Genomic DNA, 25,340 nt, shown 5'->3' on the forward strand with positions numbered 1-25,340 from the left:
GTAGATATGATCTCCATTTTATAGTTGAAGAAATTGAGGCAAAAAAGGGTTAAATGACTTTCCCAGGGTCACATAGCTAGTGTCTGAGGCTGGATTTGAACTCATGTTTTCCTGGGTGCCCTAGCTACTGCATGACCTAGATGCCTCTAATCCAGAGTACCCCATAGGGGGTGTTATAAGGAATGGGTTTCTGGGCAGGATTTTGTTTAGTAATTTCAGTCATATCTGACTCTTTGTGACCCCATTTGGGGTTTTTCTTGGCAAAGATAATGGAGTGGTTTTCCAATTCCTTTTCCAGCTTATCTTAAAGAGGAGGAAACTGAGGCAAACAGGGTTAAATGACTTGCCCAGGGTCTCATAGCTAGTAAGTGTCTGAGGTCAGATTTGAACTCAGGTCTTTCTGATTCCACACTCAGCACTCTATCCACTGTGCCATCTAGCTGTCCAACCTGGGTGATCTAGGGGAAGGGATAAAGTCGAAAACGAAGACAATGCCAAAAAAAAAGGAAATATAATTTATAAGATATTTATCGAAATGGTATTTGCTTTCACCTAATGGCAAAGGCTGTATAATCCTCAGGAGAGGTAGAGGAAGAGGAAGGAGGAGGAGGAGGAAGAAGAATTTTCTTACTCTCTGGGGCCATGTCTTCAACATGAACACCTCCCAGATACTCAGATAGCTGGAGGATCTTATAGGATCATAAATGTAGCGCTGAAAAGCACAACCTCATCACACCTACTCCTTTTAAAGATGGGGAAGCCGAGATCCCAAGGCATTATGTGATTTAACTGAGGGATTTGAACCCAGGTCCCCTCACTTCAAAACCAGTGCTCCTTCCATTCTACCAAACAGAAGGCTAAATGGGCTCAGCTCCTTTAACTTGTTTGCCGTTGTCTCCAGTCTTTTGGAGATCTTAGTCACCCTCCCTTGGGAACTAGTGACCTCTCTGTTCCTGTCTCTTCTGACCAAATGGTGGGATTTGATGTGAATGTTTCTTATGCTTGCTAGAGTTTTCTATAGAATAATCAGCCTGCTAATCCGACTTACCCGCTATACTTGCTTCACAAGCAGACAACTCTCCCGAATGCACTCTTACATAGACGATTTTCCCCAAAGAGAAACAGGATTTGTGGCTAAGCCACTAGACCATGGAATGCAGAGTTGGGAGTATAGAGTCTACCACTGTCAGTAAAGTTGGTTTGAGGTCATTCTTATTGTTTTATGCCTCAGTTCCCCAGAGCCAGAAAATGGGAATAATGATTAAATCATGGTTAATCATGGCAAAATGATAATGGTTAGAACCTCAGGAGAACCTCATAGCCCAAGATGGCCTGCAGAATTTAGAATGGCAAGAGGTCTTAAGTAGACAGCAAGGAAGTACCATTTACCTCCCAATGTTTCCTCTGGGTTAGCTGAGGAAGAAGAGCAGGAAGGAGAACAACACAAATACCAGCCCCCTCCCCTTCCCTGACAGATAAGTCAGACACACAAAGGAGAGCAAAAGGGAATAGAGAAGGAAATTAATAGTAACTGTCATTTATACTCTGGGTTTGCAAAGAACCCAATATATACTGCCTCATTTGAGCCCCTAAATGACTTTACAGGATTTGTAGTTTAACTGATGTCCCATCTGGAAATCAGGAAGACCCAAACTCATGCCCTGTGTCCAATACCTTCTGACTCTGTGACCCTGGCCAAGACCCATGAGCATTTTCAAGCTCAGGAAACTCTCTAAGACTTATCTTTGTTAGAGAAGGATTGTGTTTGCACGGGTGGAGGCAATTCCCAGCAGACAGTCTTTATGGGCAGAAGCAGTTTAGTATAGTGACTTTGAGAGTCAGGAAAACCTGGGTTCCAGGCCTGTTTTAGACACATACTGGCTGTGGGTGACCCTGACCTCAGCCTCAGTGTCCCAGTCAACTTTCCAAGACCATAAATTATCAAGCAGATGCCAGTCTTTACTGGTGTCCAGAGAGACTATACAGCTTGTCTAATTACTTTATTTTAAGGCAAAACTGGGACCCCGATGACAGGGTTCCTCCCTTTAGTTTCCTGCACCTATGGAATTGGCTTAAAAACAAACAACAGATACTTTGCCAGCTAGATCCTAGTTTATAAATGGGCTTAGAGACATTATATAACTGGGTCCTGTTTACACAGAGACAGAACTCAAATGCAGGTTTTCTCACCTCTAAGAGGAGAATACTTTCCTCTGCACTTGGCTGCTTCTAATGAATTAACAGTATACATGAAGTCCCCAAGTGCTGCCTGGCTTGGGCCCCCTGGGGTACCCTCACCATACTGACCCTACTCCCAGCTGACTGAGGCTCTAGGGAAGTAGGAATTGTACCCTGTTAAGATGTTAATTGATTTACTTGCTTAGAGTCACCATTTCTAGGAATAGCAGCTTTTTAAGGAGGCCACAGAAATTCAGGGACTCAGAAGTCCTGGGTCCTAGTCCTTCCTTAAAGTCAAGTAGCTTTGTGACCTTTGCTAAACCTCTATATCTCAATCACCTAAAAATAATAATAGGTGGTCTCCTGGAGTCAGAAGACCTGAGTTCAAATCGTAACTCTGACACTTGCAAACTTTCTGACCTTAGGCAAGCCACTTAACCTCTGCCTTCACTTTCCTTATCCAGAAAATGGGATAATATTATCTCCTACCTCCTGGGGTTGTTGTAAAGGTCAAATGAGGTAATATTTGTGAAGTGCTTTGCAAACTTTAAAGAACTATAGAAATGCAAGCTATTATTAGTAGTCACATTTTTCATCCTTGTTAGTTTATGAACCATTATTCATCATTTTAAACATACATCACTCATTCATACTACTGATTTTACAGATAAGAAAACTGAAACCCGAAAGGCAGTGACTTATCCAAGGTCATACAAGTAGTTTTTTTTTTTAGAAGAAAGACTTGAGATTCTCACAATGTCTGTGAGGAAGGTTATGGGGGTGTTATTATCCCAATTTTGCAGATGAAGAGATAATAAAAGACCCACCCATGGTCACACAATTACAAAATATTAGCGGCTGATTCAAGCATCCAGTCTGGTATGCTATCCAAGTTTTGTGTGCACAGAATTGTGTGGGCGACAGATGAGGGGTGGAGGTGGGGGGAGATTGAGAGGGCAGGAGATGAATGAGATAGAATGGGAGTGAAAGTAGCAAGAGAGAAGGAAGAAAAGAAAAAAGGAGAAGAGGAGGAGGATGACAAGGAGAAGATAGAGAGGAAGGGGAGGGAAAGAAGGAAAATGTAGAAGAGAGAGAGAGGAGAGACCGAGACAGAGTGACAGAGACAGAGAGTGACAAAGAGAGACAGACACAGAGAGACAAAGACACAGAGAGAGAAGCAGAGACAGAAACAGAGACAGAGACAGAAGGAAAAGGAGAGGGAGGGAGAGGATGCTAACCTGTGCTCTGGCTTTCCAGAGCATACACCCCAAATCAGTGAGTCGGGCCCCCTCCCGGTCCTCATTCCTTCTCCACAGTGGCTTCGGCCCAATAGGAGCAACCACTGCGCACAGATGGTGCCACCCGGCGAGACAAACAGCAGCTAGTTCAAAGCTATTATGGTGTTCGCACGACTGCATTCAGGCTGCATACTAATGTCTGGGCGAGCTCCCGGATCAGAGATTGGGGACCAGGGACTCAGGCCAAAGAGATGCTGCCCTCTGGCTTCAAAGGGAAAGGCCCAGGCATTTACTGGGGGTAAGGGGAGGCACAGACCAAGAGAGGCACTTGTGTCCCTGCTTCTGCCTGGGTCCATGGAGTAGTCTTGTTCTCATGAGGAAGCTTGGAGCTTGGTCCCTGAGGCACTGGACGATGACCTCACCTGCCTATCCTTACCTCTTACTTAAGAAGAAGGGTAGGGATGGGGGTGGGATTGGGGGGAGGCCCTCTGTAACACTGCACATTGAGCATGGCCTGGTGCGGAGCTGACGAAGGGGTCTCCTACATCGATAGGATCATGGATTAAGAGCCGGAAGGCCTCAGAGACCATGCGGACCAATGGCTTCCCACTCCCATTTTACAGATGAAGAGGACATCGGAAGATTCTAGATCTGGGGCTGGAGGGGCCTCCACGAGCCGTCTGCTCCACACTCCCCGCCCCCCTCCATCTTTTTACAAATGAGGAAGTTGCAAGTTAAGTTCCCAATGTCACACCAATGAGTAGTAGAGGAGGAATTTGTGACTCAGGATTCATTGCATTCAGGCCATTGTACCACTCAGCATCTTGGTATATACACAGATTCCTCTTCACGTAGATGTGAGAGGCGTGATAGGAAATGAAGCCTTGTTGAGGAGAGAAACAACTACCTCCTTCTAGAGAGCCTAAAGGGGGAGCCTGAAGATCAGCCTGAGCTCTGATGTGATCTGGCCTTGCTCCATTACAGAGCCTGAGGAGGGAAGCTGCCCAAGGAAGAGCTGGAGGGAGCTAGCCCCATCCATCACCCACCCTGACAGGGTCCGATTGTTCTCAGCAGGCTGGTGCCCATGGCTTCCTCCTGCCGGCTTTCCAAAGGGAGGCTAGAGGCTCTGCTACTTTTCTGAGAGATCTGACTGACTGCTGCTCCCTCTCTTGGGAAGAGTCACCTTTAATTTTCTAAATTTCACTTCTCGGCTTCATCCCATCAATCCTGGGCCTGCTTCCTTCCTGGACACCACTGCACAGGCACACACAAAATCAATTAAACTGTATTATCTGAATCAGGGAACAAGAAGCAGGTTGCCCGTCTCTATCTCAGAAAGAAGAGAAGCATCCTTTTTTACAAGTGGAGGCATTGTTTCTCCCTTTAATATCCTCCCAGGAGAATCAGAACCATTTTTTCCTGAAGGCCTACATTGTGTGTGGTTTTCCCAACTGGGCCAGTGGGGGAATAAGTCAGTCTCTCTTGTGCCCCACCCCCACTTCTGTTCTATATTTATTTATTTTCCCTCCTGTAGAAAGGTCTCAGCTGTTCTTCCTCCTAAATTGAATCCTCCTCCCACTGAAGAATGACCCAAGCAGACAAATTTCCCAAACATCTGAAATCTGACCATTTGCTCCTGGAATCCATGAGGCTACATGGATTCCAGATGGAAAAACCGGAAGAAAGAAAGAGGGGAAGGGGGGTGGGGTGGAGAAGGAAAGTAGGGGCACAAAAGGGGGTGGGAGGAAAAACAAAACCCTGAACTCTGGATCACTTCTGACTGCCTGGTGAACCAGCCCACACCTTCCATTTTGTCTGCACGTCTGACATTGCACGGTGGGCCAAGTCTGGAAGATGCACACCAGTCATGTATCCTCAAGAGGCTGTCAGAGAAATTATTAGGAAGTAAGTCTTTTCAAAGCCTTCCTTTCCAAGGGTGGTCAATGACTGATCTCAAGAAGCTGTATCCCAAAGAAAGACCCTGGATAAATGCTTCTGAAACACAGCAAGCTCCAGGAAGGGATGAGGGACTGCAAATCCTCAAAAAGGATACCCCCTCCCTCTGGCATGTGTAAGATGCTTATGACATGCATTTGGTGAAATCTCTGGTCCCGTTACTTGATCCCATCCAGGATATGGGTAGAAGGGATCCTAGCATAAAATCCAGATTTGGGAGGGATATCAGAGGCCAGCTCACCCACCCAGGCCTGAGTTACAATCCCCGTTGCAAGGGTACCTAGCCTTGGTTCAGGTTCCTGGGCAAACACACAACTGAATATTGTGGATAAATGGATGAGCAGAATTTGGACATTGGTGAAATGATTTACTGTGGAGCCTGTAAATACTTAAATGAATCCACAAGTTCTTCAGTGTGGGTGGCTTTGTGATAAAGGTGATTACAGCCCCTTGATACTTCCTCATTCTATTAGATTTTTTTGTTGTTGAGTTGTTTCAGTCATGTGTGATTCTTCATGATCCTGTTTGGGGGTTTTCTCAGAAAAAATACTGGAATGGTTTGCCATTTCCTTCTTCAGTTCATTTTACAGATGAGGAAACTGAGGCAAATGGGGTGAAGTGATGCCCAAGATCACACAGCTAGTAAGTGCCCAAGGTTAAATTTGAATTCGGGTCTTCCTGACTCTAGGCCCAGTACTCTATCCACTGGGCCACTTAGTTGCTGGGATTTATGACTGTGTATCTACTTCATTGGAAGGAAAGGACCTGAAATATCATTGATGTAGCTTCTGATGATACAGCCCAAAATTTTCTCTGCAATTTATCATCTTTCAGATATGTCTGGCACATGACTTGCTAAGTGTCATATAGCTAGTAGGTGTCATAGATAGAACCTGAATCCAAAGGAAGCCAGCTCTCTATCCCCTAGGCAACACTGCCCATCATTTACCTCAATACTTCAAAGAGACCTAATTTCACTGGCAGGGATACTACCTTCCCCCAACAGACAGCAACATTTTTTTTTTGTTTTTTTTGCAGGGCAATGGGGGTTAAGTGACTTGCCCAGGGTCACACAGCTAGTAAGTGTCAAGTGTCTGAGGCCGGATTTGAACTCAGGTCCTGCTGAATCCAGGGCCTGTGCTTTATCCACTGCGCCACCTAGCCGCCCCCAGACAGCAACATTTTTGAGGATGCTCTTGGTGAATTGTGATGGGTAAAAAACAATGCATCATGTGGAAGCCAACCTGGTAAGGGATTCCTCTGGATTCAGTTAGGCTGGTCCTCAGCCATACTCAAAGCCTTTACAACTTTGGGGGACCTTATAGAGCTTGTGCTTCAGAAACAAAGCCTTTGAAGACCGAGGGAAATATTCCCACCTTAGTGAGGCATGGAGAAGGATTTTAGTGCAGGATAATTAAAGATAAACCCAAAGGCTTGTTGCCAACAATGTGTGCACAATAAAGGCCAAGATGGCAGCCAAGTGGACGATAGTGACCTCACCACCTTAGCTTAGCTTCTTCACTTGCTCAAATTCATTTCTATAGGAGACCCAGAGCCTTAGTGCATCATAGACCTAGCAATGGAAGGGACTGCAAAGGTCATTTAATCCAATCCTCCATTTTATAGCTGTAAGGGTAGGGATGGATACATTCGTTATCTTGCCCAATTAAAAGTAATTGCTTTCCTTAAGTAAGCAATACACTTCTTGATGGAATCAAAAGGATGGCCAAAACAGGGCTTGTACACTTCATTGAATCAATCAAAGCTAGTGTCTGAAACTTGGAATTTGTGTAAAAGGAAGGAGTTATTTCAGGGCCAGAGAGAGAGAGAGAGAGAGAGAGAGAGAGAGAGATTCCTGAAGGTAACATAGAGAGGAAGGAACAAGGTCATTGAGTCAATCGGTGAAAAGGCAAAGAGAAGGTAGGACTATGACACAGAAGGGAGGACAGTCAGGAGCTCTGCAGGAATCTTTTTTGTGAGGCAATTGGAGTTAAGTGACTTGCACAGGGTCACACAGTTAGTAAGTGTTAAGTATCTAAGGCTGGATTTGAACTCAGGTCTTCCTGACTCCAAGGCCTATACTCTATCCACTGCGCCACCTAGCTGCCCCTCTTTGGGCATCTTAGGATGGAAAATGTGTACCCACCTACTCAAGGACTGAAGATAGTACAAAGGAAAAAAGTCTATTCTTTCCCCAGTTTCCTCTCCTGATGTTATTCTATCTACAGCAAATATAATATAGCCTGCACTTTCATTACCTGAATTTTATCTCAATGACAAAGAATACAGGTGTTAATAAAGATAGATATAAATGTAAATTTAAGCATTGAGACCAATCTCTGACTAAATATGAGAATCTTCTAAACTGGGCATTCAGAGTAATTGAACTTATACATTTTCATCTAAACTCCCTAAAACTGTAGAAGAGGTAACTATGTAGGCCCTTGCCCTTGGGATTAAAATGAACTAATTACTAAAATGGGATTTTACACAGATGAGAAATCTGGGGCCCTATAAGTACCAGCTTTCAAACTATATTACAAATGGTAATTATCAAAACAATCTGGCACTGGTTAAGAAGTAGTGTGGTGGATCAGTGGAATAGATTAGGTACACAATACAAAGCAGTAAATGACCATAGTAAACAAAGACCCAAGATTTAGAGTTCATTGTTTGACAAAAATTGATGGAAAAAACTGGAAAGCAGTTTGGCAGAAACTAAGCATAGATCAGTATCTCACATCAAATACCAAGAAAAGGTGAAAATGGATATACTATTTAGACATAAAGGATGATATAATAAGCAAATTATGGAAATATGGAAAATTTTACTTGGGCAGATCTGTGGATAAGGGAAGTGTTTTTGACTAAATGAGACAGAGAAGATCACAGGAAGTAAAACTGATCATTTTGATTACACGAATTTTAAAAAAAATGTTTTGTACAAACAAAACCAATGCAGCTAAATTTTTTTTTTTTTTTGCGGGGCAATGGAGGTTAAGTGACTTGCCCAGGGTCACACAGCTAGTAAGTGTCAAGTGTCTGAGGCCGGATTTGAACTCAGGTCCTCCTGAATCCAGGGCTGGTGCTTTATCCACTGCGCCACCTAGCCGCCCCCCCAAATTTTTTTTTAAAGCGGGAAACTGAGAGAATTTTTTACAGCATTTCTCTGATAAAAGCCTCATTTCTCAAATATATGGGGAACTGAGTCAAATTTATAAAAATACAAGTCATTCCCTAATTGATAAGTGGTCAAAGGATATAAAAAGGCAGTTAGAAGAAATCAAAACTATCTATAGTTGTATAAAATACTCTAAATCATTATAGATTATAGAAATGCAGATGAGAGCAACTCCGAGGAACCAGCTCACACCTGTCAGATAGGCTGACATGACAGAAAAGGAAAATGCCAAATTCTGGAGGGGGCGTGGGAAAATAGGGACACTAATGAACTGTTGGTGGACTCGTGAACCAGTCTAACCATTCTGGAGGATAATTTGGAACTGTGCCCAAAAGGCTATAAAACTGTACATGCCCTTTGGCCCAGCAATATCACCACAAGGTCTATGTCCTAAAGAGATCAAAGAAAATGGGAAAGGACCTACTTGTGTCCCCCTTCCCCCCCAAAATTATAGCAGCTCTTTTTGTGGTGGCAAAAAAATTGGAAATTGAGGGGATGTCCTGTAGCTGGGGAATGGTTGGTTTTGTAAATGATTGTGATAGAATACTATTGTACTATAAGAAGTGATAAGCAAGATGGTTTCAAAAAAATCTAAGGAGACTTATGTGAACTGATGCAACCAGGAGAATGTTGTACACTGTAACAGCAATATTGTATGATGCTCAACTGTGAATGACTTGGCTACTCCTTTGAACACTATGATCCAAGACAATTCTGAAGGACCCATGATGAAAAATGCTATCCACCTTCAGAGAAAGAACTGATGAATTCTGAGTGCATGTTGAAGTAGAATTTTCTCACTTTATTTTTCTTGCTTTTTTTGCAACATGGCTAGTATGGAAATATGTTTTCCATGATTTCACATGTATAATTAATATCACATTTGCTTGCATTTTCAGTGGTTCAGGGAGTGGCAGGCAGAAGGAAGAAAATTTGGAACTCAATTTTTTTAATGTTATAAATAAATAAATATAGAAATTAAAAAAAAAGAAATCCGAGGCCCAAAGAGGAGAAGTAAGTTGTTCAACTCAAACACACAGTATTTTATAGTATTTTGGACTTAGAAAACCCTTTGCAATTTATCAGAAGCCATAACATGAAATGATCTGAACTGAATGCAGATTGATCATCAGGAATCCATGGGAACTAAAGAACTTGCTTATTCCAAGCCAGACAGAATCTTAGGACAGAGACAGTGATCTTGCTAGTAGGAAGATGTAGATTCAAAGACAGATTAAATGCCTGAGTACTCTAATTAGCTGGCAAGAAGTTCTCTATCCCACAAGACATGGGGCCCTGGAGGCTAATATTCTTGGAGCTGACTCATCTCCCTAATTTTATGGAAAGAAAGCAACTGAGGGTTTTCCCCCCTCGTTTGATGGTGACCAAGTTTGTTAAGAACCCGACATGCTACGTATAATTAGGGAAGATGTGGCAACTTTGAACAAAGAAACTCATATCCAACCTGGTCATTCACACTAAGTGGAAAGTGGTCACATATCTGAGAAAAGTCAGTTTTCTTCCAATCTAAAAGGAACACTTGCTTCCCTATATTGAGTTTTTCTGGGTAAAATAAGTTGAACTCAGGGTCATGGTGATATCATACTAAGGAATCAGAAGAGGACTTTTATAAGTTTTCTTTTATAGGTACTCTTTTAGGATTCCCAGAATTCCCAGGCAAAAGTCCCATACTGCCTTTCCTTACACTCACCTCACCCTAACCACATTTCCAAGGCCAGGATATGTTGTGAGAGAAACCAGATCTTGAAAACGGGCTTCTAATTAACACCTTCTTTCTCCAGCTGTCTTAAGAAAATGGTGAGTCAGAGAACACACCTCCCAGTCAGAGAAACACTCGAACTCCACAAGAGCCAAACAAAACACACCTCTCTTCCTTCTTTGGGATATGGAATTTTTTTTCTCTCCAAGTCTGGAAAGTATGTTTTTACAAAGAGGCAGAGAATACATTCTGCTAATGGGCACACATGCCACAAGCTACACTTCTCAGTCTGAGTTATGGAGGGGACACCAATTGTCACCTCACGTTGGGAAGTGCTGAGGATTTATGAACTCCTCTCAAGTCTGATCTAAGTCTGGGTTGGAGGCCAGACATTAGCGAATAGAGGCATTGGGCCACTTCCCTCCCTTTTCCTATTACAGCTTATGCCATTCTCAAGAGTGAATTATGCTTTAATCTTTTCTGTTGTTAAGGATGTTACAGCGTGTTGTTAGCATTGTGGTCATAAAAAAGATTTGAACTGGAAAAAAAAAGTGAAAGGGAAATGTAGCCCTCATCACCCATCTGATCACTGCCACCATGGTAAAGCAGATCATCAATGGAGATTCAGTGCTAATCAATCAATAAACATGCATTTATTAAGCACCTAAAATGTGTCAGGCACTACATTAAGTGCTGAAGATACAAAGACAAAAAAAAATAGGACCTGCCCTTAAGGAATTTATATTCTATCAAGGGAGAATAAGTTTGCTGAAAAAGTCTTTACCAGTAACTAGCCTTCTCATAATGAATTCAGTTAGGTTGGCCCTCAGACAATCAACATACACTCTATATTTGGGTCTCAAAGGGTATCATACTTTTTTTTTTTTTTAGTGAGGCAATTGGGGTTAAGTGACTTGCCCAGGGTCACATAGCTAGTAAGTGTTAAGTGTCTGAGGCCGGATTTGAACTCAGGTACTCCTGACTCCAGGGCCGGTGCTCTATCCACTGCGCCATCTAGCTGCCCGGTATCATACTTTAAACAAGCTGAGATAGCATGTCCTATTTCATCAACTCTCTATTGGACATTTGCAACTGGGTGTCTTACCAGCATCTCAAACTCACTGTGTTCAAAAGAAAAATCATCATCTTTCCGCTCAAACCTTCTCCTCTTGTGAACTTCCATATTTATGTCAACCCTTCTCTTAGCCACCCAGTCCTCCTCAACTCCTCATTTCCCCTCATCCCACTTACCCAGTTGATTGACAAGTACGGTCGATTACATTTCCACACTACCTCATATCAGTCCCCCCTTTTTTTGCAATTACACAGACACCACCCTCGTTCAGATGCTATCCAGCTCTTACCTGGACTATTGCAATTCCCTTTAATTTGAACTCCAAAAAATCCATCTCTCTCCACTCAAATTTATCTTCTACAAAGACACCAAAGTGATGTTGCTAAAGTACTGATCTGACCATGTCAATTCCCTGCTTAGCAGATTCTAGTAGTTTGTATTTATCTCTGGATCAAATACAAACTAGTCTGTTTGGTTTTAACAGGCTTCGGCAACCCAGCTTCAGTCTACCTTTCCAGGCTAATTGTAAATTACTTCCCTTCACTTACTCTCCAAAATAACCAAATTATCCAGTTTGCTGTTGCTCACACACATAATTCTAGCTCCAGTCTCCACACCTTTGTACACATTAATTTTTGTGCTTGTTATGGACTCCTCCCTCATTCCCTTTTTACAAAGTCCCTAGCTTCCTTCAGAGTCCTGTTCAAGCCCTACCTCATACATGTGCCCCCCCCAACAAATCACCTTGTGTATGTCTATGTCTGTTATATGTGTGTGTGTATATATGTATATATATGAGTATATATATGTATGTAATGTACTTTGTGTATATATGTGTATATGTGTGTGTATATATATATATGAGTATATATATGTATGTAATGTACTTTGTGTATATATGTGTGTGTATATATGTATATATGTATGTAATGTACTTTGTGTATATATGTGTATGTGTGTGTATATATGTATATATGAGTATATATATGTATGTAATGTACTTTGTGTATATATGTGTATATGTGTGTGTGTATATATATGTGTAATATACTTTTTACTTGTACTTTTATTGTCTCTTTCTATAGAAAGCAAATGCTTTGAGGATCAAGTTTTATTTTTGTCTTCCTATCCTCAGTGCTGTCCCACTTTGCCAAAACCCTAGCCCCTCTTCTATGATTTGGCTCCTGCTGTTAGAATGTATGGTCCCTGAGGACAGCAACTGTCTGGCTTTCTTATTTTTAATGCCCCTCCCCTTTAGCACAGTGTAGCAAGTTCTTAATAAATGCCTTTCACTTCATTTCATTCATTCATTCTATCATTCATTCACTTAATAAATAGGTGTTGACTGGTTGACTGAATTGGTTGATTGATTGAAGAACCCAGGGTCACCTCCAACCATAATGAGAAGCTGGAGTAATGCTTTCAAGAAGTAATGGATTGTACAGGAACTAAATGAGCTATTATTGCCTGGGGCTTGGGAATCCTGACACTAGTGAAGTGATTTCTGCTAAACCAATCTTCATGGTAACCAGATTTGATGGGTATTGCTGGTTTTGGTTTTAATTATAGGGCTGAAGCACATTTGTAGACCAACACAGAGGAGGCTGGGTACTCTCTTTGTCCATACTGTTTATGTGTGAATCACTGTGGTGTGAAAAACACCTGTGTTTGGATGAGATGCTTGCTCACTGTTTATTATTACAAGAGGATTGTGGTACTATCACCTTCCATTACTTCAACCAGGGGAAAACAAGCTGTTCTGGCGACCTCAGGGTTTATCCCTTTAAGCCCTTAAACTAAAAACTAAAAGTTTTGGATATTCATCTCAAAAATCTATGCAGATTCCACACATGGAACAGCATTTAATCTCTTATTCATGACCCATTTGCGATTGTGGACTTCACGATGCCTCAGTGTTGTCTGACATACACCTGAGCCCTTTGCCCCTACACCAACTACCCCCTTCGTGAGTTCTTGTGTCTGTTTTTTGTTTGTTTGTTTGTTTTTCTGCTTTCTCCCTTGTCTTTCTTACAGCTGTCACTTTGGGCCATTATTACTGTACCAGTTTTTTCCTCTCTTGAAATTAGGTATTGTGATCCATTGTGGGTGTGGTAGTCATATTTGAAAAGGGGGGAGGGGGCTAAAAAGTGAAAAAAGTAAAAGTAGTGGGGCTGTAAACAAGAGCCTTTACAGGCTTTAAGACATCTGTTCTGGGTGCTCTGAGGTCGGCTTTGTTTCCTTCATTATTCTCAGATGTGTTTTGCCCAGAGGACGTTGCCAACTAGGCAGCTACATGGTGCAGTGGTTAGAGCAAAGGACCTGGAGTCAGGAAGACCTGAGTTCTAAATCTAACCTTTGACACTATATAACTATGTGGGCTTGGTCAAGTCACTGAATCTCTTGTTGCCTCAATTTTCTCATCTGTCAAATGGGAATAATAATAATAGCACCTACCTCTCTGAGTTTTATTAGGATAAAATCATATTTGTAAAGTGCTCTGTAAACTTTACAATGCTTTCTAAACTCTAGCTGCTGCTACTCATGTTCTACATAGATGAAGATTAGTGATTTCATCAGCATAGGGAGCTTCTGGTGTGAAAACTCTCTCTACTGATTCAGATCAGTGACTCTTCTGTAATTTATAGTCTTAGGGGGCTGCCTGAGGCATTGAGTGGTTAAGTGACTTGCCCATGGTTGTGTATCAGAGTTAGGACTGGAGCCCAGATGTTCCCAAGGTCTCCAGTACCAGCCTCTATTCACCGTCATGCCCCTAACATTGCCATGTTTTGGGACGAAGGCCATGGGCTGAACATTTTGATAGGGCCAACATCTTAATCTCAGTCCTGCTTTCCCTATCCCCTCCAATCATTATAAAGACAGACCAATGTCAAGAGATCCATGAAACCTTTGAATTGTTTAAATGTAACCTTGATTTCTGAATTCTGGTGCAAGGAAGCAAGAATTCCTGACATAACTTTCTGTCTTAAAAGGAAGAGAGGGTAGGGACTGTTTAATATCTTTTCCTTTCAAAGACACCAAGTTGGAGCTTTAAAACAGAATTAGATTTGAATGTTGTCCACAGCCCTTCCCCACCCCCCAACAGCAAGATGATGGGCTAAAATGTAGGGATACTATGTATATATGCAAGGCTGGAAAAGCCATTGCCGGGGATGGTCCTTAAACACTCTGCACTTGTGACAGGTGGATGCAATCACCAAAAAGTCTGAGCTGGAGTAATTTTATCCCAGGGAGTGCAGCATTTAAGAAGAATTGGGCAACAGCTCCAGACAATTGACTTCCCATAGCCTTTTCTTTCAACTCCATTTTCTCCTACTAATTAAGACTGATCCCTTGATTGTCTGCCTGCCTGCCTGCACGTCTCTATTCAGCTCTAGTGTCTTGTTAAAACTTGCAGATATTCCTACTGCCTTGTGGTTTTTATCCTCCTTGTTAGGATGGTGCAAACAAAAGCACCAGTGGGGTTTGGACTGAGTGTAGATCAATATAATCAAGGGTTTTTAGCTTTCATCTGGAAAGATAAAAAATGAGAGGCTCCTAGGACAGGGGTGGGGTTGGAGGTGGGGTGGGACAGTGAAGGAGCTAGTAGTACCAGGAAGTGAATTTCTAAAAAAAAAGTAATCCCCTCAAAACCCCAAACTGACTTATGCTTTATTATTACCTAGCTGATCAACGAAGCCAGATTCATAGCTGCAAGACCTCCAAGTGCTGGGCTGAATGGTGGCCCTCTTGTGTGGAATGGAATTTACTGTCCACTGTTCCTAGTGAGGTAGGAAATGTGTGTGCGCGCGTGTGTGTGTGTGTGTGTGTGTGTGTGTGTGGTGGGGTGGGGATCTAATGACTTCTTCAGGAGATTGAAAGTCTGGCTTCCTGGGTTCTGTAGCTATTTCACTCTTCATCTAGACTGGGGGCTGTGGTGGTGGTGGTGGTGATGGTGTACTTGTTTCTCTGGAGTGAAAATGGTCAAGGCTAACACTACTCCCAACATACCTGAGAGCCATAAACCGATCTGGGAAAATGTTTCATTCAGACTCTATTAATCTGGGTATGATATAAAATAATAATAATAATAATAATAATAATAATATCACATGTATCTAATCCTTCAGGTTTGCAAAGCTTCTTGTATATGTGATTGAATCTGAGTTTGTGAGTAAGCTAATATACTAAGCAAAAAAGGATGGAATGCTTAACCCATTAATTGGTCAGGTTTCAACCACAGACTCCTAAGAGTTGTCAGGCACCTTAGAGGTCACCTCCTCCAATCTCCAGGCTCAGGCAGGAATCCCCCTATTTGCGTATTTGTCAATACAGGGTTCTCTTGATTCATTTATCTCTACATTGCATAGACAATACAGGGCTCCCTTCATTGAGTTATCTCTACATTGCATAGACTTAGCCTCGTGCATGTTGTATATGTTGGATTCCCCAATAGCAGTGTTGTTACTCTGTGTGTGTGTGTGTGTGTGTGTGTGTGTGTGTGTGTGTGTGTGAGAGAGAGAGAGAGAGAGAGAGAGAGAGAGAGAGAGAGAGAGAGAGAGAGAGAGAGAGAGAGAGAAATAGAGAGCTGGCCCTCTTTTATAGTCTGCCAAAGGCAATGAACCCTTCTCAGAATTATAATTTTAAATTCATAAAATACCTAGGATTACAAAGGAATCCAATTATATTAAAATAGTTATCTATCTGTGTATGTATCTATGTATCTATCTATTAAGCCCAACAAGTTTATAGACCCCAGGTAAAGAATCCCTGCCCTTTAGAGTGCAAGTTCCTTAAGGGCAGGGATTGGTTCATTCTTCCCTTTGTAGCCCCAACATTCAGATAGCCCTTGGCACAAAGTTGTTTTTTCTTGGGACTAAACATCTAATGGGATTGATCAAGAACTTTCACTGTGGAAACTCCTTCTACCAATTCAGATTAACACCTGCATTCTAACATAGCTTTAAAGGAGCTGCTTGGGATACTGAAAATGTCCAAGGTCATGAAGCCAGTATATGTCAGGCAGGACTTGAACCCCAATCCTCTTAATTCTTGATAGATAGATAGATAGATAGATAGATAGATAGATAGATAGATAGATAGATAGATGATAGGTAGATAGAGATAGATGATAGATAGATATGTGATGGATAGATGATAGATAAATAGATAGATAAAGTTTTTTTTTTTTTGCGGGGCAATGGGGATTAAGTGACTTGCCCAGGGTCATACAGCTAGTAAGTGTCAAGTGTCTGAGTCTGGATTTGAACTCAGGTCTTCCTGAATCCAGGGCCAGTACTTTATCCACTGTGCGACCTTGCTGCCTCCCTAAGATTCTTGATAGATGATAGATAGATAGATAGATAGATAGATAGATAGATAGATAGATAGATAGATGATAGATAGAAAAAGATACAGATACAGATATAGATATAGATATAGATACAGATACAGATACAGATATAGATATAGATATAGATATAGATATAGATATATAGATTACATGTGATGAAACGAAATGGGGGAAATACACATTTTCCCTATTTGGTTTCATCACATGACATGTCATTCCAAGGCTGGCTCTCCATTACTACGCCACACTTTCACAGCATCTCAGTGATACACATTCACAAAAGAGTTTTGCTGACCTAGTTAGAAATTATCTCCTCAAAAGTAATGAAGTGCATCAATTATAAATTATGTTTAAAACCAAACTTTTCAGTAGTTCAAAGTGAGGTTTTCCAATACATGAACATCTGGTGCAGTCACCAACTCTTTTTGTTGTTGTTGTTGTTGTTGTTTGTTGTTTTTGCAGGGCAATGGAGGTTAAGTGACTTGCCCTGGGTCACACAGCTAGTAAGTGTCAAGTGTCTGAGGCTGGATTTGAACTCAGGTCCTCCTGAATCCAGGGCCAGTCCTTTATCCACTGCACCACCTAGCTGTCCCCAGTCACCAACTCTTAAATTTTGAATTGGATGAGACCTTGATGGACATTTTGTCCAAACCCCTCATTTTACAGGTGAGGAAAGTGAGACCCAGAGAAGGCAAATGACTGGCCCACATTCACATAGTCAGTAATGACCAGAGCTTTCCAGTCCTCTGATTTTAAATCCAGTGCTCTTTCCACTGGACCGTTCTCCTGTGCTCTGTGGGGGTGGGGACCATGTTAGTCTTTGCTGTGAAAGCTTCATACTTGGGCTTCATAAAGGCATCCATCATTGTGGATATTCCTTCTGGTGACAAAGGTCATACTCTTCTGCAACTCAGCCCACAATTTTCCATGCGTATTGTTGTCATAGAGTCTTTAAAGCAAAATGAATAAATAAATACAATCCATCAATGTCTAGCCATCCTAGTGATGAGTTTCTCCAACTCAGTTAGGCTGGCCCTTGGATGACTGATGTGAATCCCATTATCAGCCCAAAGTTCAAAGTCCATCAGTCTGAGGTGGGGGATACTAGCACTCTCAGAATCCTTAAGGTCCCAATGTCAACTCCACTCTGAGGGAAGCTTTAAAAGAAATCTTTATTGAAGGACAAACACTTAGTCCAAAAATGAAAAAGTTTACTTTTGCAAAGTTATTTTTCCAATATCTCCCAGTGCAAAGGTATTTAAGTCAACTCAGGAAGAGTCGAGAATCCCATATCCAGCAACTGTTAAAAGCATCAACTCAAAGCATTTCCAGTGACACATGCAGATAATAACGAATATTTACACCTACTTGCTTCCTCTGTGTGCAACTCTCAAAGATAAATGATCTTTTCAGTAATAGTTTTATTGATTTCCAAATGTGCAGGGAGGCCCAACTCAAATGTCTTTGGGGAAGTGCTTAATTTATCATTATCAAATAATTTAAAGGATGAGGGTGACATAGGGAAACATTAACTCAAATATTATACTTCCTGGAAAGATGGGGGATTCCCTTGTTTCATCCAGAGGGCTGAATAAAGACAGGAAATGGATAAGGAGAGAAAAGTGACTACAAAAATACCACCCTTGGCAATCCTAGCCCCCAGAAGGACTAGAGCAGTGCTTTCCACTGCTAATTTTTCTTTTGGCTGGTTGGAATGTTAGGAAAGATTTGAAATCTACTGTCACCATATTAGATCAGTTCTAGCATGGGCTCAGTGGGTTGTTTTTGCCACTGTTGAAATATGGGAGTGACTTCGTTTGTAAATTATTTGTATCTCCAGAGTACAATTCTTGGCACATAGTTGATACTTAATAAATGCTTGTTGGTTGCTTTTATTTTGCCCAGATTGCACTATACAGTTGAGATAAGGAACCTTTGGGGGTAGTCCAACAGTACATCTATTTTGGATGGACATTGATGAAGCTCTAACTAACTAGTCATTTTTGTAGCTGGGGCAGAAATACTGGGGTTGGGGTGGGGGAGAGTAGGGAGAGTGGTCTGCTACTCATGATATAGCTGGCATTCCAGGACATTTGAAATCTTTTAAGTTGATGAAGGGAGAGTAAAGTACAACTGGGAAGAAAGGGAGGCTGCATTTGCTACCACTAAGGGAGTAGTGTTTGGTAGAGGAGGAGCTGTGACTTAAGAATTCTGCTGGTGTCTTCTAAATATACTACTTTGAAGTAAAACCCTGGTGGCGCCATCTTTGTTATGGCTCTAGTCATTGACTATAGGAAATGAACTGGGCTGAGTTGACCAGGAGGAGGAGAGGGAACTGGATCACCTTTAGACTGTGTCAATGTTATTGATGATCTCAAATTGTTCCCTGTTGTCTGAGAGTACCTTTTTCCTACTAAGATTGCTCTAGTTATGCTATATCTCTGGGTATTATGAGACAACATGATCTCTGAAGGTTATGGACTACTGAAAACCCAAGGGCAATGAAAAGAACTATGGTAGTAGAAATGTTGTAGGCTAAGGCAAATTACCAATGATGACACAAGCACAAAAACATGGCCAAAAAAGATATCATCAAAGTCATGTGTGAATGGAAAAGGAGGTGGGTGGGTTGGGCATCTAATGGAAGTGAAAAATAGAAAAGCAGAATAGGTGTTACACAATTATCCATGATTCATGCCATTGTCCTTAAAATACTGGGGTGGGGGAGAACCATCAGGAGAAGACATCGGACACATTGGGCAGATCATCTATGGATGGTCTATGGAAATGCATGTGCAAGGACTGCATATAGTCCTCACCAAGCACTCACAGGGATGAGATTTGATCCACCTTGTATTAAAGGCTTACCTTCTGCTCCAGACTGGGGCTTTCTGAGTCCGTCATAACTTTCTTTGTCTTCTGTGTTTTGTTTATTTCTTGTTTGCATTTGACAGCTCCCATTCAAAATGGAACTTGTTGACACTGCCCAGTGTAGGGTGAGGTGTTGGTACTTTATTTGCTTTAATGGCTGATATATTTTTCCATATGTGGCCTGCTTCATAAATACTCTTTGATCAGAGAATAATAGATTTAGGGCTGGAAAGAAACTAAGAAGCTATTAGTCCAACCCCCTTATTTAGCAGATAAATCCTGTAGAGCACAAGATTCTGGGATATTTCTCATTTCTCACTAGTACGGCAGTGATCCATCATTGCTGGCAGCTTTTAAAAGTGAAAAAATCTTGCGCATGTATGGCATTTTGTAATTTTCAAAGGGATTTCAAATATCTGTCTATCTATCTGTCTATCTATCTATCTATCTATCTATCTATCTATCTATCTATCTATCTATCAATCAATCTATCCTCACATATATATATACACACACATATATATAATGTACATATATGTGTTTATGTATATATGAGTATATGTATACATGAGTACATGTGTATATGTGTACATATGTATCACATGTACACATATGTGTGTATGTGTGCGTGTATATATATATAGTATGAGATTTGGGATTTGAACCTATATCTGAAATTTTCCTCATGGCAAATGGAATGGGCTCGTATTGGCCCAGGGTGGCGAGTGGGGAAGCCAATTATCTTTTCCATCCTGGCTGTCACTTCCAGCTGCAATTATGGCTTTCTATTAGGTTCTCCAATAGCCCGACCTAGACTATAAATTCCTTGAGGGCAGGGGCCCTGTATTATCTAAACTTTGTATCAAATGAGATATTTGTAAAGTGCTTAGCCCAGTGCCTGGTATGTGGTATATGCTTAATAAATGGGTGTTCCCTTCCATCTTCTCCAGTTCTGAACACAAGGCTCTGAACATAATTGGAGACTAATTCATGTTGTTCCCAAGTAGAAAAAACCAACAACCATCATTTCTATAATTCATTGACCACTGTGAGGATATAAATAATGTTTCATTGTGAAGGTGATGGGGTTTTTTTGGGGGGGAGGGTGGGGACCAACAGTAAAATATTAATATTTTGACATTTCAGACTCCCTCTAATTTCGGGGGTGGGCTTGCAGCTTTGCTAATTGTGGACTTTTCAATCCAAACTGACATCTCCAGAGGTCATTCTATTCTCCCTTTTTTCACCTTCAGTATTTTTTTCTATTTTCTCAATGAGCCCCATGGAGAGAATTCCTGAATTTTGCTGATAACAAGTCTGTTTCCCAGAACTCCTTGGGCTTGAGTCTGAATTAATTAAATCAATCACATGATGAACCTTCCCTAGCCTTCCTTCCAAAATAAAACATTTCAATGGCAGTCATGCACTGTAATCAGCACCCAATTCATCATGGAGACATTACCCACTTCCTCTGATGAATCCTCCTAGGGGACTCTCTCATAGACCTGGGGGGCCTGTGGCCAATCAGGACCTAATTGAGAACCAGCATGGTCCTAGAGGAGGATGGGAGCCACGTCACTCTTCTGTTCAAGGGCTAAGAGGTCACCCTATAGTTTGGCAAAAGTTAGTATCGGGTTTTTTGGGGAAATGGACACGGCTCCAGGCTGATGTCTGTGCTAGACAGACACGGATGAGGCCTGGGCAAAAACCATTGCTGTGGGTTTAAAGATTCCCCGGTTAAAGTTTTATCAGGCACTATGGACAGCAAGAGGCCATAAAGCAAATTTTAAATCCTTCTTAAGAAAAAGCTAAAGTGCTTTCCCCTGTGCATTATTGAGATATGATAATTTATTTGGACAAGTTGCAGTATATTTTTATATTCTTGGTTATAACCATCTCATAAACTCCCGGATTTCCAAAATCATGATTCAGGTTGCAAACTTTAAAAAAAAAAATCAGCTCTTATGCCCTATTGGAGGCCTTGAGAATTTGCCCATCACAAGGACAGAGTTACTATTTTAAGGGGACATGGCGGAAGTCATGATTGAGAAAAGAAAGCAGAGCCAGGCTCTATACTATAAACCTAATAACTCCTCAGAAGCATCTAGTCTGCTCTGAAGCAATAACCTTTGAAAGCAGTTCTGTTAGGATAGCTGTCCTTGGTACAAGCAGTAGGATGGAGTCTGATCGATAAAATACCAGCGTCATCCTTCTCTCCAAACCGAAGGGCAATTGACAGTTCAGGGGGGCTTAGGTACTTATAAGCAGATTGTAGATGAGGAAACAAGGTCTTGCTGAAGCATCTAAAGCCTGTTTGCTTTTTCCTATGACATGGCTCCTACTGGGGCGCAGGATGGCATTGAAGAGATGGAGGTGGTGGTGGTGGTGGTGGTGAGTGGAGGAGACCAAACTATATCTAGGAATCTGTGTTCTCTGAATTAGCAGCATGATTTGTGCCCTCGGCTGAGCTGGGGGGAGACATTCTTCTGTTTTGGGAGGCAGAGCCCTCAGGACACTGGTGTGAGGCTGCTGGATTGGAGAGAATATGACATCCTTTAGGGCTGGAGATAATTTGCTTCATTTCTGCTGTTGGGTTCCCAGTGTGTAGCACAATGACCAGCACACAATGACCGACACATAGTAGGCACTTAATAACAATTTCTTTTTCTTTTTCTCTTTTTCTTTTAAAACGGGTCAATGAGGGTTAAGTGACTTGCTCAGGGTCACACAGCTAGTAAGTTTCAAATGTCTGAGGCCGGATTTGAACTCAGGTCCTCCTGAATTCAGGGCTAGTGCTTTATCCACTGTGCCACCTAGCTGCCCTTAATAACAATTTCTAGATTGGTAAGGAAGGGTGAGGGAGGAACTCATCCTGGGTCATCTGATAATATCCTATTATTCCTGCTTACTGAGTAAATTCTGTTGTAGTAGCTACAGTGGACAAAGCACTAGGCCTGAAGTCAGGAAGACTTGAGTTTAAATCTAGCCTCAGATGCTTCCTAGCTGTGTGACTCTGGGCAAGCCATTTAAAAATCTCTATCTGCCTCAGTTTCCTCATTTGTAAAATGGGAATAGTAGCATCTCCTTGGTGTGAGGATCAAATGGTATAACTGTAAAGCACTCAGCATAGTGCCTGACAAATAGTAGGTGCTTAATAAATGCTCTCTAGTACTGTTATTTTTTCTATAGTGCTGAGGCAATCAAAGTACATCAAGATACAGGACGTCCTTTAAATGTGCTGCTTTGAGGCAGAGACCGTTTTGCTCCCACCCTAGTAACAACCCTGCATTGGGGAAGATGTTGGAGATGTTGGTCTGGAACCTTCCACAGAGAAATAATTTCACACCACACACAAGATTCAACAGCAAAAATCAGAATTCCAAGAGAAAACAAGTCCCATTTTCATTACTGGGTACCAGTCATAGTAAACTATTGCCCACCCACACACTAAGGCCTCCCAGCCCACCCCCAGATCAGAAGATCATTGAGCTAAAGATGTCACCAGGTGGGAAGCCATCAAGCAGGCATTGATGGGCTTCCATCCTCAGGGATCAGGCTTTTGCTTTTGGTTGTGGCTTGGGGTGTGTGTCAAAAGGAGACTTGGAGGTGCTGTATCCCCAAAACCAAAGCTTGCAAAGGAAGGTGAGCTTGCAGACAAGGGTAGGTAAAGAAACCCCCTTCTGGTCCTTTAGTGGTTGTCTGTCATTTTCCATGACTTGAAAAAGGCCAGGGTGCTGGAAATAACTTAGAGGTTTCTAGGTATAGAGGGCTAGAAAGGATGGATTATCTTCTAGGAGTTAGGAGATATCAGAAAAGCATAAACTTGGGATGAAGATCAACTCAATGCATCCCTTGGATACGAGGATCTCACTGCATTTTAAAACAAGGAGACCAGAAACCCACGTCAAAGCTACCACGAGATACCCTGGCCTTTAATGTGGCTTGAATAACATGGGAACCCACAGAATTCCAAAAGAGAAACCAGGCTTTGACCTTATGGTGCTAGGAACCCTTGTTAGATGACCTTGAAGACTTGAGCAATTAGCATGTCAATTAACTGAAGCAAACTTTCATCTTTAAAGTCAAGGGTTAATCTCCCAGTACTGAATGAAGAAACTGAAGTCCTGGGCGACCCCAGCAATGAAAAATACCTTTGTATTTCTCAGGCTCACATGGCTTTTTCTTTCCTTTACAGAAAAGGTATCCATCTTAATTAATGGCCACACCCTTTCAAAGCACCAGCATCAACGAAAGGGCTCCATTACTGTTTCCAACTTTGTCAAGATGAAATAAGATTAAAGTAGGTTTTCCGGTTGTTGGCAGGTAGGTTCAAAAGAGTCACCCTGCCCAAGCCTGATAGCTCTGGATTCTACTGAGTTCTTTACTCTTCTATGGAAGAGCCTTCCCTGTGTCACTGCTAACTTGCAGGGACTTCACAATTGAGGGATTTCACAAAGGACCATTCTACCCTGGTCCTGGCATAGAACTGCTTCTAACGCCCACTATGACAGAACTGGGAGGCACATGGCAGACAGAAGACCACAGTCCTGGGGGAGATGCATGTCTGTGACCTGGGGGCTTTGGACACAGCTGTTGTTGGAAAGTTCATGGAGAAGTAGGAGGGTGAAAACACACACGCATTCACATACACATGAAGAACGGACGACTTTGTGTTGCTGCTGCCACAAACAAGTAGGCATTCATTTTTTTCTCTTCTCCTGTATGTTTTTCTGCTTAGCAGGCTGGGTGGAGAGGGGTTTTCCTAGGAAGCAAAAAAGAGGATATATTTAAGTGTCAGTGTGGGGAGCTTGAGATGATTATCTTTTCCTTTTCTTTCTCTTCCTTCTTTCTTTCTTTCCTTCCTTCCTCTTTCCTCCTTTTCTTTCTCCCTTCCTTTGTTTCTATTTCTTTCTCCTTTGCTTCCTTACCTCCTTCCTTCTTTCCTCCTTTTCCTTCTTTTTCCTTTCCTTCCTTCCTCTATCTCTTCATTCTTCCATCCTTCTTTCCTTTCCTCCCTTCCTTTTTTCTTTCCTTCCTTCCTTATTTCCTTCCTTTTTTCATTCATTCCTTCCTTCTCTTCCTTCCTTTTTTCTTTCCTTCTTTCTTTCCTTCCCTTCTCTCTTTCTCTTTTCTTCTTTCTTTATTTTCTTTCCCTGTTCCTTCCTCTCTCTTTTTTCTTTCTTGGACCATCTGTCTGACTCTGTCTCTCGGTCTCTTTTTCTTGAAGTTTTGCAGAAAGAATGACTGGTTACCATGATGAGGGATGACCTTCACTCTAGGCTAAAATCGTCCATTCCTAGAGTAGTAACAAGAATGACAACAGGAGAATAATAGGGGGAGCTTTCACTATTTTCTCTTCTTCTAAAGGAGTCTAGAAAGGCAAAAACAATAAACGCCCTCCCTCTACTCCTCCTCCTCTCCCCATCCTGAAGTAGTCTGGCCTCAGTGGAGTCTAGAGCCATTCTTTCCCCTAGTAATAATGGCATATAAAGGACCAATGGCCTCTTTAATGTTACACAGACATTTTCCACTTGAAACTGGGTCAAGATTCCACTTCATTTCACTTGGGCCCAGGAGTAGCCATTGGAGAACAATTTCAAATTATGACTGGTTTGGTCATTGGAATGCTGGGAGTCAGAGAAGCTTTGAGATTGTAGGATTTGGGAGCTGAAAGGGATTTTAGAGACAATAGATAGTCAGAATTGGGAGGACCTTCAGGGGACACCTAGTCCAATCCACTCCTCAAAAAGAGTCCCCAATATAACATACCC

The 25,340-nt window shown here is 41.9% G+C and overlaps 1 protein-coding gene across 3 annotated transcripts in view; it reads right to left on the minus strand.

Annotated features, from left to right (window-relative positions):
• The window catches only part of TRIM44 (tripartite motif containing 44), a 231,817-nt gene that overhangs the window by 18,945 nt on the left and 187,532 nt on the right, over nucleotides 1-25,340 (minus strand). For 2 of the 3 annotated variants that reach the window (XM_043971822.1, XM_043971820.1), the window contains one exon: nucleotides 20,208-24,331. The exons of the other annotated variant lie outside the window; for it this stretch is intronic. The gene's annotated coding sequence lies outside the window, so the exon portion shown is untranslated. Of the gene's footprint in view, nucleotides 1-20,207; nucleotides 24,332-25,340 lie in introns of those variants that run through there. 3 annotated transcript variants of the gene reach the window in all.

This window comes from Dromiciops gliroides, chromosome 6 (genome assembly GCF_019393635.1).
Source record: "Dromiciops gliroides isolate mDroGli1 chromosome 6, mDroGli1.pri, whole genome shotgun sequence".
NCBI classification, from domain to species: domain Eukaryota; kingdom Metazoa; phylum Chordata; class Mammalia; order Microbiotheria; family Microbiotheriidae; genus Dromiciops; species Dromiciops gliroides.